This window comes from Oncorhynchus tshawytscha, unplaced genomic scaffold (genome assembly GCF_018296145.1).
Source record: "Oncorhynchus tshawytscha isolate Ot180627B unplaced genomic scaffold, Otsh_v2.0 Un_contig_11576_pilon_pilon, whole genome shotgun sequence".
In the NCBI taxonomy this organism is placed as follows: Eukaryota; Metazoa; Chordata; class Actinopteri; order Salmoniformes; family Salmonidae; genus Oncorhynchus; species Oncorhynchus tshawytscha.
Genome location: NW_024609616.1, coordinates 205,001 through 217,500, shown reverse-complemented (window position 1 = coordinate 217,500; position 12,500 = coordinate 205,001). Strand labels below are relative to the sequence as shown.

Genomic DNA, 12,500 nt, shown 5'->3' with positions numbered 1-12,500 from the left:
CATGTTCTCCTCTCTCTGCTTTATTCCTTTCTGGAGCTCCCAGACGGGTTGTCAACTTGGTTTCCCAAATGAAGCACTGGGTAGCTGCAGGAACAGTGTTGAAGAGCCCATTGCATGCAGAGTTTGGTCGGAACACCACGTGTTGTGCAGGGAGAGCATGCTCCTCAGACTGTGGTTGATGCTTGGCGTGAAATAAGTGTTCTTGTATTTATCTCTCAGCTTCTCATATTAAATAAGCACAGCTCTGCTATGAAACCGAAGTAGCCTACCTGGCATCGTTAAAAACGGACTGGCGGGGAAGCGCGCAACCTCCATTCCCAATTACAGTGCATACAGATGGTGGCCGAGCCCTCTGGACGACTCATTCCGGGGTACAGTAAGTGCTACTGTGCAGATGTTTTCTTCACTGACTAGTGAGCAACAGCAAGCACTCCTGAAAGCTACCGGAGTTTAAGGCATAGGGGTATTTGGCCTCTGTGCTGTTGCTCAAGTTGACAAAATCTAAGACAAAAAAATGTGCATTTAGTTCAGTGTGGAGTAACAGGGACAGAATCAAAAGTTATGCAACTTAAACCCATTCCATTTACAATAGGTCCAGCCAGTAATCATACCGGGCTCATTCTTTATGGGAGCTGGGATAGAACCGATTTTGGGTTTGAATAATCATAATAATAAATAAAAATGTATCGTCTGAGTGTGCCAGAGCGCAGAATAACGGATGAATTTACAAACGCTCAGCACGTTGAATATGGCCGGTGTCAGTAAACGTTGGCAAAAAAGGTTAATTCAAGGTTAATTGTAGGGGTCTGCGTACTGGGAAATGCTTAGCATTGAGATACCGATCTGGCATTAACATGCCACTCATGAAAGTATAAGTCAGGGACAAACCGGGGCTGTACTGAGAAAAGTTCATGCTAGAAATAGAAGATGAATATACTTTACGTTAACATTAGTAGTACATACTCTATATATTTCTCTCTTTCTGTAAATGTACATTCTGCCAAGTGTCGGTTAGTGCTAAGGTGATGGTGTTAAATTCGAGTGATAGACTAACTGAAGCACTAGGGACTGTCATTCTAAATGTGGGTTGGATCATTTATCAATAGTTGTGATTATGATGCGGAAAGGCTGTAAGGAGAGACAGAGCACTGGCCCTCAACTGTGGGGGGAGCACAATAGGGGGGGTGCACGACTCACCCTGCAAGTGGTTTCTGAAACGAATGAATCATTTGTAAGAATCCATTGGTAACTACAGATGACATGGAGTGGGAACACCAGTAAACATGCAGCCTGAGGGGGGAAGGCTGGACACAAGCATGAGGAGGATCCCAGCGGAAAGTCAGGATAAGGGAGATTGGGAATCGTCATGTTGTTAAACTTCGAGTTGAACTATTTAATAATCATTTCAATATTTTGTGTTCTCTCTCTTTCCTAGTTTTCTTTTCTACTATCACTCTCTTAGGAACCCGAAAGAGGAAGAGAACGGGAAAATCTCCAACAGAAATGTAATTATCGGTTGTATGTAGGAGGAACAATGAAAGATGGGGGGGAATTACGAGGGTGATTGGTGTGGTTATAACGACGGTAAGAGGGATTTAAGCCTTGGGTGAAGACTAAGCACAATATACACACTAGGCAATTTCACAGTTTATTTCATGTTGAACAGTATGGAGTCACGATTCAAACAAGTGGGGACTGTTGGGTGCCAATTTGAAATGGACTTATTCCTGTCACTGTATAAGACCATATTGATGACATGTATAATAACTGTACGTTGTAGTGTCAGTGGAGGGCGAACAAGGGACTGTGTGTGGAAAGTTACTGAGAGAGACAAGGAGGAGTTTAGAACCTTTCTGTTTGTTCAAACATGTCACTGTTACATTATAATATCCCAAGTAGGGAGGCGAAAGGTTATTACTGTTTGTTAATAAGAAGCTAACAATATAATTACAACCTTTGTCGTAATGACCTATAAGGAAAACACGTCACAATAACTTACTTTTCCCTGTCAGGTACTGGTCGAAGAAATCCTGGAAGCTGCTGGGTGTCTCCAGCTTGCTCCACACGTGACAGAAGTGGTAGTAGGACACCATGTTGTCCTTCGGGTTTCTCATCACGTACACAATCTGAACACCACAAAGGAAGAAGAGGAAGAAGAAGATTACTTTATTGTAATTTGTCACAGATACACTGGGAAGTCCTCTTTTTTCCTTTATCCCAACCCCCCTATGGTGGGCGGGCTTTACCCGTTTTCTGGTCATTCTAGGCTTGGTGGTTGTACCTTGGGTCTCTTGGTGTTCAGGCTGGCGGGCAGCAGGTTTGGAGGCAGGTGGGAGATGAAGAGCTAGGTGCGGGGCGCGGGCGCTCGGGGCGGGTGTCTGGGTACTCGAGCCAGGGCATCTTCTCCAGGTTGGTGGAGCTCTGGTCGGTGCCACTACTCTCAGGGTAGGCCGCCTCCACCACCTGGACCAGGATCTGCTGGGTCCATATTGTACCTACACACACACACACATACACACATATACACACACATATACATACATACATATACACACACATATACATACATACATATACACACACATATACATACATACATACATATACACACACATATACATACATACATACATACATACATACATACATACATACATACATACATACATACATACATACATACATACATACATACATATACATACATACATACACACATACATACATACATACATATACACACACATATACATACATACATATACACACACATATACATACATACATATACACACACATATACATACATACATACATACATATACATACATACATACATACATACATACATACATACATACACACACATACATACATACATACATACATACATACATACATACATACATATACATACATACATACATACATACATACATACATACATACATATACACACATATACATACATACATACATATACACACACATATACATACATACATATACACACACATATACATACATACATATACACACACATATACATACATACATATACACACACATATACATACATACATATACACACACATATACATACATACATATACACACACATATACATACATACATATAAACACACATATACATACATACATATACACACACATATACATACATACATATATACACATACATATACACACACACACATACATACACACACATACACACACACAGAGGAAAGTTATTGCACTACGCCCTGTATTGAGGGGTTTATATAGTATGATGTGATAATTGACGTGGAAGCTGCAGCCCTTTAACTTCCAAGACAAATGTCCTTTCATGGAAAATAAAGTTGTGTTTATTATACACACATCTTTATTGTCCCAAATGGGACATTAGTGGTGCAGTCAGGGTAAAACAACATTAAAAACAATAACCACCATCTCATTTTTGTAAAATTCTATAATTGTTTATTTTACTTAGAAAGTGTGGTGCAGATTGAGTAGATCAGTGGGAGGAAATCCCAGTTAATCCATTGTTGGATTTGAATTTAATTGAGGAAAATGTGACACCTCTGAAAAGGGTACGAGGACTTTCACTAAGCGATCGGTGAATCTCAAACCAACCCCTTGCTCTTACCAACAGTATCACATGCTGAGAGGAAACTCTTAGGGTGACTTCCAAAGAGCGACGAGGGTATCAATAAACCCATCAACTTTGGAACACACTTGTGACTTGAATGATGCAATTTTGTTCCACCTTTAAGTAATTAAACAAACATGGAATTCAAATGAACAAGATCCCCTGTCATTTTACAAGATAAGAACCTCCGTAATAGATTACATTTTAATTTGGGAGGTGTTTCATTTATTACTGTACAGGTAACCGGTCTGTAATGAAAATATGTGGCAAAAGCTTAGGCTGGTGAATCTCTCTATTGTTTTTATCATCATTTTTACCACACCAAACACAAACACAAACTCACCTGATTTGGGATAGGAGATGAGGAAAATGTCCATTTCTTGAATCTCAAAGCTCTGGAGGGAGTCGATGTACTGGGGGTCGGTCTCTCCCACGGTAAAGTTGTACCCTCTGTGTGTGAACAGGTAGGGACTCAACAGGTCCAGCCCTTCCACTGATGGCAGAGAGGTCAAATCAAATCAAATCAAATTTTATTTCTCACATACACATGGTTAGCAGATGTTAATGCGAGTGTAGCGAAATGCTTGTGTGGTCTGGAGAGTGAAACATGATGACAGTTGGCTAGAGTTTGGTGAGGAATGAGAGCAGCAGAATCTGTTATATCCAGGTCTTTCTACTCTTTAGGTTGGAGGAGGAGGAGAAAAGAGGAGGGATAGAAGGAGGAGAAAAGAGGAGGGATAGAAGGACGTTTACAGGTCTGTCTACACTTCAGGTTGGAGGAGGAGGAGAAAAGAGGAGGGACAGAAGGACATTTACAGGTCTGTCTACACTTCAGGTTGGAGGAGGAGGAGAAAAGAGGAGGGATAGAAGGACGTTTACAGGTCTGTCTACACTTCAGGTTGAAGGAGGAGGAGGAGGAGAAAAGAGGAGGGATAGAAGGACATTTACAGGTCTGTCTACACTTCAGGTTGGAGGAGGAGGAGAAAAGAGGAGGGATAGAAGGACGTTTACAGGTCTGTCTACACTTCAGGTTGGAGGAGGAGGAGAAAAGAGGAGGGATAGAAGGACATTTACAGGTCTGTCTACACTTCAGGTTGGAGGAGGAGGAGAAAAGAGGAGGGATAGAAGGACATTTACAGGTCTGTCTACACTTCAGGTTGGAGGAGGAGGAGAAAAGAGGAGGGACAGAAGGACATTTACAGGTCTGTCTACACTTCAGGTTGAAGAGGAGGAGGAGGAGAAAAGAGGAGGGATAGAAGGACATTTACAGGTCTGTCTACACTTCAGGTTGGAAGGAGGAGGAGAAAAGAGGAGGGACAGAAGGACGTTTACAGGTCTGTCTACACTTCAGGTTGGAGGAGGAGGAGAAAAAAGGAGGGACAGAAGGACATTTACAGGTCTGTCTACACTTCAGGTTGAAGGAGGAGGAGGAGGAGAAAAGAGGAGGGACTGAAGGACGTTTACAGGTCTGTCTACACTTCAGGTTGGAGGAGGAGGAGAAAAGAGGAGGGATAGAAGGACCTTTACAGGTCTGTCTACACTTCAGGTTGGAGGAGGAGAGAGGAAAGAGGAGGGATAGAAGGACATTTACAGGTCTGTCTACACTTCAGGTTGAAGGAGGAGGAGGAGAAAAGAGGAGGGATAGAAGGACATTTACAGGTCTGTCTACACTTCAGGTTGGAGGAGGAGGAGAAAAGAGGAGGGACAGAAGGACATTTACAGGTCTGTCTACACTTCAGGTTGAAGGAGGAGGAGGAGAGAAAAGGAGGGATAGAAGGACATTTACAGGTCTGTCTACACTTCAGGTTGGAGGAGGAGGAGGAGAAAAGAGGAGGGACAGAAGGACGTTTACAGGTCTGTCTACACTTCAGGTTGGAGGAGGAGGAGAAAAGAGGAGGGACAGAAGGATGTTTACAGGTCTGTCTACACTTCAGGTTGGAGGAGGAGGAGGAGAAAAGAGGAGGGATAGAAGGACGTTTACAGGTCTTTCTACTCTTCAGATTGGAGGAGGAGGAGAAAAGAGGAGGGACAGAAGGATGTTTACAGGTCTGTCTACACTTCAGGTTGGAGGAGGAGGAGAAAAGAGGAGGGATAGAAGGACCTTTAAAGATCTGTCTACACTTCAGGTTGGAGGAGGAGGAGAAAAGAGGAGGGATAGAAGGACCTTTAAAGATCTGTCTGTGCCTATTATATGCTTTCTGAAAGTGTGCATCTGTCAAATTGTCACCATCCACCAACCTAATAATACCAGTAGTACCAGTAACATGGCCTGAGGACATTGCTTGCATTGCTTGGACAAAAGGAACACCTACATGAGAATGCTGTTCATTGACTACAGCTCAGCATTGCACAACATAGTGTCCTCAAAGGTCATCACTAAGCTAAGGACCCTGGGACTGAACACCTCTGCAATGTTTAGATACTACTTGTAGGTGATGGGCGGAGATATGGAGACTCTATATTTTTCAAACCGATATCGATATCATATCTGTTTGAATGAATGATATTGCTGATACTGTGTGGACTTTACTTCCACAGCTTTTTGAATTTGAGACAACTTCTTTCTGATTGTTCTGATTGAGGCTGGAACGAGTGCGCTGAGAGTCGGGAAGCAAGTTCAGGGAGTGAGTGTTTTAATAAATAAATGAAACAATAAACACGTAACACAAACAACGCACCGTCATGGAAACAGTCAGTAACACCTGGGGAAAGAACCAAGGGGAGGGACAGACACAGGGAAGATGATCAAGGAGGTGCTGGAGTCCAGATGAGTGTCATGAGGCGCAGGTGCGCGAGACGATGGTGACAGGTGTCAGGGATAATTAGCAGCCTGATTACCTAGAGGCTGGGAGGGAGTATGCACTACCGTTCATAAGTTTGGGGTCACTTAGAAATGTCCTTGTATTTTGAAATAAAAGCAGATTTTTTTGTCTATTAAAATAACATCAGATTGATCAGAAATACAGTGTAGACATTGTTAATGTTGTAAATGACTATTGTAGCTGGAAACGGCTGATTTTTAATGTCAACAGTGAAGAGGTTTTCAGCTCCACTAACATAATTGCAAAAGGGTTTTCTAATGATCAATTTAGCCTTTTAAAACGATACACTTGGATTAGCCAACACAACGTGCCATTGGAACATAGGAGTGTAGATATTCCATGAAAAATCAGCCGTTTCCAGCTAAAATAGTAATTTACAACATTAACAATGTCTACACTGTATTTCTGATCGATTTGATGTTATTTTAATGGACAAAAAATGTGCTTTTCTTTCAGAAACAAGGATATTTCTAAGGGGCCCCAAATTTTTGAACGGTAGTGTATGTGACAGAGGCATTTGAACTGACCCAACGCCTATGACATCCCTATTACTGCATAACTACTACAACCACTACTACCTGACTTGAACTGACCCATAGCCTATGACATCCCTATTACTGCATAACTACTACAACCACTACTACCTGACTTGAACTGACCCATAGCCTATGACATCCCTATTACTGCATAACTACTACAACCACTACTACCTGACTTGAACTGACCCATAGCCTATGACATCCCTATTACTGCATAACTACTACAACCACTACTACCTGACTTGAACTGACCCATAGCCTATGACATCCCTGTTACTGCATAACTACTAAAACCACTACTACTGCCATCATTACCACAACGAGAAATACTTCAAGACCACTTGCAAGCACAGACCTTTCCGCCATTTTCTAGTTATCAATGTGCTTGCTGTGCAGTAATACAAACAAATGTCAAATTACAGTCATTTTCTTACTGAATTATAGCAAAGTTTTATTTGATTTAAAATCCAGTAAACGGACCATCTCCATACCTGGCCTAGAACGTGTTCTTGCCTGAAGCTGTAGAACTAGGTAAAACAACCTCCACACAGTACCTGGTCAAGAATATGTTCTTGCGTGGAGCTAATAAACCTGTAATGCAACTTGCAACATGTTCCTTTGTCCACAGGCTACTATCTACCTGAGCTGCTCATCCAGTCTTCACTGTATCCACCTAAGCATCATTGGATCATTTTTTTCTTTTTTTCTTTTTTTCTATTAACTAGGAAGTCGGGGCACCACGGAAAATCTTCAGATTACAAAGTTATAATTTTCTGAAAATAACCCTTCAGATATTTTAATATCTGATCAATTAGTCTTCTATTAATGAATTATTCTTTACCTCACGTCAGTCTCATCTGAACGTCGTAAATTGTTTGTTATCTGCACGCACCCAGCCTTTACTATAAATCACCCATACGCCAATTGGCTTAATAATTTATTTACTAATCACAGAAATGCATAAACAAACAAACAGTAGATATTGGTTACTAACAATGATAGGGAAGATTCCCTAGTGGGCTAAACCCATATGACGGCTTGGTGGACAAAGGGGTGTTGACTGAAAAAGAGCGGGAAAGACTAAATGGATCACTACACACAGTGGATAATTATATTCATTGAAATGCTAATCCTTTGCACATGAACGCTCGCTCATTCGGGAATAATTGCAATCAATATATTTACGCCCATATGTCGTTGTTGTCTTCTCTATTGGAATCGTCGGTCCGTCTGCGGGAGAGTCAGCTCATCAGAGAGTCTCTCTGGTTACTCATGGTGGTAGCTCTATCGGCAGCTCCTGATAGTGTCTGTGTCCCACCCTGACCTTAGTTATCTTTGTTTTCTTTATTGTTTTTGGTTTAGGTCAGGGTGTGGCGAGGGTGGTATGTGTATTTTTGTCTTGTCTAGGGTTTTTGTACATCTATGAGGTCTTGGTATGTCTAGGTAAATGTAGGTCTATGGTGGCCTGAATTGGTTTCCCAATCAGAGGCAGCTGTTTATCGTTGTCTCTGATTGGGGATCCTGTTTTTGTTGCCATTTTCCATTTTGGTTTTGTGGGTTATTGTCTATATGTAGTTGCATATCAGCACTTGTTGTAATTAGCGGCAGGTTCGTTTTGTTAGTTTGTTTCGTGTTCTTTGTTTATTAAAGAAGAATGTATTCTTATCACGCTGCGCCTTGGTCTCCTCGTTATGACGAACGTGACACTCTGTTGTTATGTTCTTAGAGTAGATGTCTCGGCGGTTGTCGGTATTCACATCCCAGGTTTACATAATTTCTAGTTGCAGACTAGTAATTAGTATCTAAAATTTGCTCTTATTCTGTAGGGATTGAAAGTCTCAGAGTTGAACCATTTCCAGCCGTGTGTTAAGGCTTCTAGCGATAGTGGGTGGAGGAGTCAGGCGCAGAGAGCAGGTTAGTTCCGAACGTGGATCTTTATTCCAAAGACAGTGAAAACGGACATGCCAAACACAAGGGCGCATGAAACAACCCGTCCAAACAAACAGGACTAAAACTGTCCGGAAAAATAGAAACCACAAAATAATCCAACACCATGAACAGAGAACAAGTACAATATCCAGCGGGCCTAGTGCCCTTAAATAGCCCACAAACAAAACTTAACTCAAAACAGGTGTAACCAATCAGACCAAACTAACAGAAACAAATAAAAAAGGAGTCGATGGCAGCTCTGTTATGGTTTTCTTCCGTCGAAAGAGAGTCGGACCAAAATGCAGCGTGGTTAATACGATACATGTTTAATGACGAATAAACACGACAAAACAAAAACAACAAACGGAACGTGAAAACCTATACAGCCTATCTGGTGACAACTAACACAAAGACAGGAACAATCACCCACGAAACACTCAAAGAATATGGCTGCCTAAATATGGTTCCCAATCAGAGACAACGAGAATCACCTGCCTCTGATTGAGAACCGCCTCAGGCAACCATAGACTTTGCTAGAACACCCCTCTAAGCCACAATCCCAAAACCTACGAAAAACCCCCATACATAAACACAACACAAAATAAACCCATGTCACACCCTGGCCTGACCAAATAAATATAGAAAACACAAAATACTAAGACCAGGGCGTGACAAGCTAGTCGGCCGGCGACAACGAGTGCCGAGCGCCGCCCGAACAGGAAGAGGCACCATCTTCGGCGGGATGACACCGTGTAGCCAATGCTCCAAGCTGCATAGTTTTCTAGTTTTGGTACTCAACTATTTGCAATCACAGCTCCTGCAGTGGGTTTGCTTAGTCTTGGTACACACACTTTTGCCACCTCAGCTTACACTGAAGTATGCGTGGTCTGAAGAGGATTTCCTCAGGAGGGGGTTTTATTTGTAGCAATAGAAAAGGTGGTTCCATGACGCCAGATCATGTCTTTGCTCACGGGGGCGTGGCCGCTGACTAGTTCAACTTTACAGGGAATACAATTCTCTCAAAATTAAAGGTTAACATCATGTTACATAATTTCATGAATAGTTTCATCTTTACTCATTCATTTTATACAAGAATTAGATGCAAACACCATAATTGAGAAATGTGCACATTCAGAGATATAGTTACGTGTGTTTCCTGTCCTTCATGAGGTCACCAAATGAAACACACTCAACATAACTGTCCCTTAAGTGTCCACGGCCCCTTCCCACATTCTCACAAGTGGACATATAGTTTCATTTTCCCATTTTGGGGATTTAGGAGTTCGGCCACGCAAAGTCCTTCGTTCACTCTGTGGTCTCTCTCTCTGCATGAAAAGGGGGAGAGAGTCTCCACCAGGAATTTATGACCTGAGATAACAGAACCTGGGTGTAGGAGAGAGTGAGAGAGGGGGAAGCCACGATCTACACCCAGAAAGGGCCACGCCATGACACCTATAACAACCATATTACTACCATTACCACTACAACATGTTCTACTGCAGTCACTACCACTACTTCTACTATTTCACAATCAGAAATACTTCAAGACTGGCAAGCACACACATCTTCTTTTGGAAATGTCATTTTCAAGTTTTGTGTTGCAGTTTCACTGAATGTCCATAGGGATGCAGTGTGACCCCAGGTTCTAGCGGAGGATGTGGAAGAAACCACAGACCCATAGGCCATGATTCAATGACCGAGGAAACGCATTGAGATGTCACGGGTGCTTTTTAAGGGTAATTGACATAACCTATCATTCACAGTGTTTATCCTGGATGAATCTCTGATCATGTCTCTAAAAGGTGTATTTCCAGTAGTTCAGTGTGCAGGGGGAGGGAGGGAGGGAAGGTGGGAGGGAGGGAGTGTGAGGAGAGGGAGGGAGGGAGGGAGTGTGAGGGGAGGGAGGGAGGGAGTGTGAGGGGAGGGAGGCAGGGAGGGTGAGGAGAGGGAGGGAGGGAGGGAGGGAGGGTGGGAGGGAGGGAGGGAGTGTGAGGGAGGGAGGGAGTGTGAGGGGAGGGAGGGAGTGTGAGGGGAGGGAGGCTGGCGGGATAGAGTGAGTGTGAGGGGAGGGAGGGAGGGAGATGGATGGAGGGTGAGGGGAGGGAGAGGGGTGAGGGGTCGGAGGGTCCACACACACAGAACTGTGATGTCAGATGATTGCATAAACACAACTGAAAAATAGAAACAACAATATGTGAGCACTCCCAGGAATACATAGACAGACATTATTAAGACAAGGTGAGATGTATGAGCAAGGCTCATCATGCTTTAGCAAGTGCAATGAGGAGGGAGGAGAAGGGGGAGGGGCCGTTCCCATGGAAACTGAGCAGTCAGCACATTTGTATGTTTTTCTGTGGACCCCTCTTGTTGGCATCCCATCCCGTGGTCCCAACCTCCTCTCTCTCTCTCTCTCTCTCTCTCGCTCTCTCTCTCTCTCTCCTGCTCGCTCTCTCTCGCTCTCTTTCTCTTTACCACAGCTGGACAGGGCAGCGGCACAAACACACACAACCACACACACATTGCATGCAGACACACACACACATATACACCACACACATACACACACAGTAGCACACACACTCGTGCACGCAGTCATAGCACACATATACACACACACACAAACACACACACAGTCAAACACACACACCATGGCACTGCCCCCCTGAACCTGTTACCATGGTGACCACAGAGCCCCGACACTTGTGATGTTCATATGAGGAGTTCATATAGGCCTGGACAGAGCAGCGCAGTATCCTCACATCGTGTGTACGTGAGTGTGTGTTGTGTGTGTGTGTTGCAAATAGTATTGGGCTACTTACTTCTACTCACTGTTTGGACCATTTTAATTCATTGTTTAATTTCCTCTCAGTCTCCCTCTCTCTTTCTCTCTCTCTCTTTCTTACTCTCTCTCCCTCTCGCTCTCTCTGTTAAGGGGGTAATCAATATATTAAAAATGTTCAGCAGTGGCTCACTCCCCCGCATTCTAATCAGGGTCTACCAGCCCTTTAACGAGAGTGGGAGGGAGAGAGAAGGATAAAGGGAGTGGGAGGGAGAGAGAGAGAGAAAGAAGAAGACAATTTGAATGTCCCATAACTGTGACATTGGTGTGACTTTAAGAGGAAGTTCAGGATTTTACAACTTGACGTTAGATGGTTACTCACTAGGGTTGTAAACCTACCAGTAATTTGCCAAAGCTGCCGGAATCTTGGTAATTCATTTGGCTAAATAACTGGTAATATATGGTAACTTTGGTAATTTATATTCAAATAACTTTAAGAAAATGTATTCATATATAGTATACATGTTTTTCTATCTGTGTCCATATTGTCCATAAGTTTCTAGTGGATAGACCACATGGATCTGTAACGGTTCTCTTTTGGTGAAGGAGAGTCGGACCAAAATGCGGCGTGTAGATTGAGATCCATGTTTATTCAACAAACGTAACACGAATCTAAATACAAACACTATAAAACAAATAACGTAACGAAAACCGAAACAGCCTATACTTGCGTAAACTAACACAGAGACAGGACCAAAGACACTAAGGACAATCACCCAC

At 42.9% G+C, this 12,500-nt stretch overlaps 1 pseudogene; it reads right to left on the bottom strand.

Moving 5' to 3' along the window:
• LOC121845283 overlaps positions 1–4,157 on the bottom strand; it is a 9,953-nt pseudogene extending 5,796 nt beyond the window's left edge.
• Between the last annotated feature and the right edge of the window lie 8,343 nt (positions 4,158–12,500).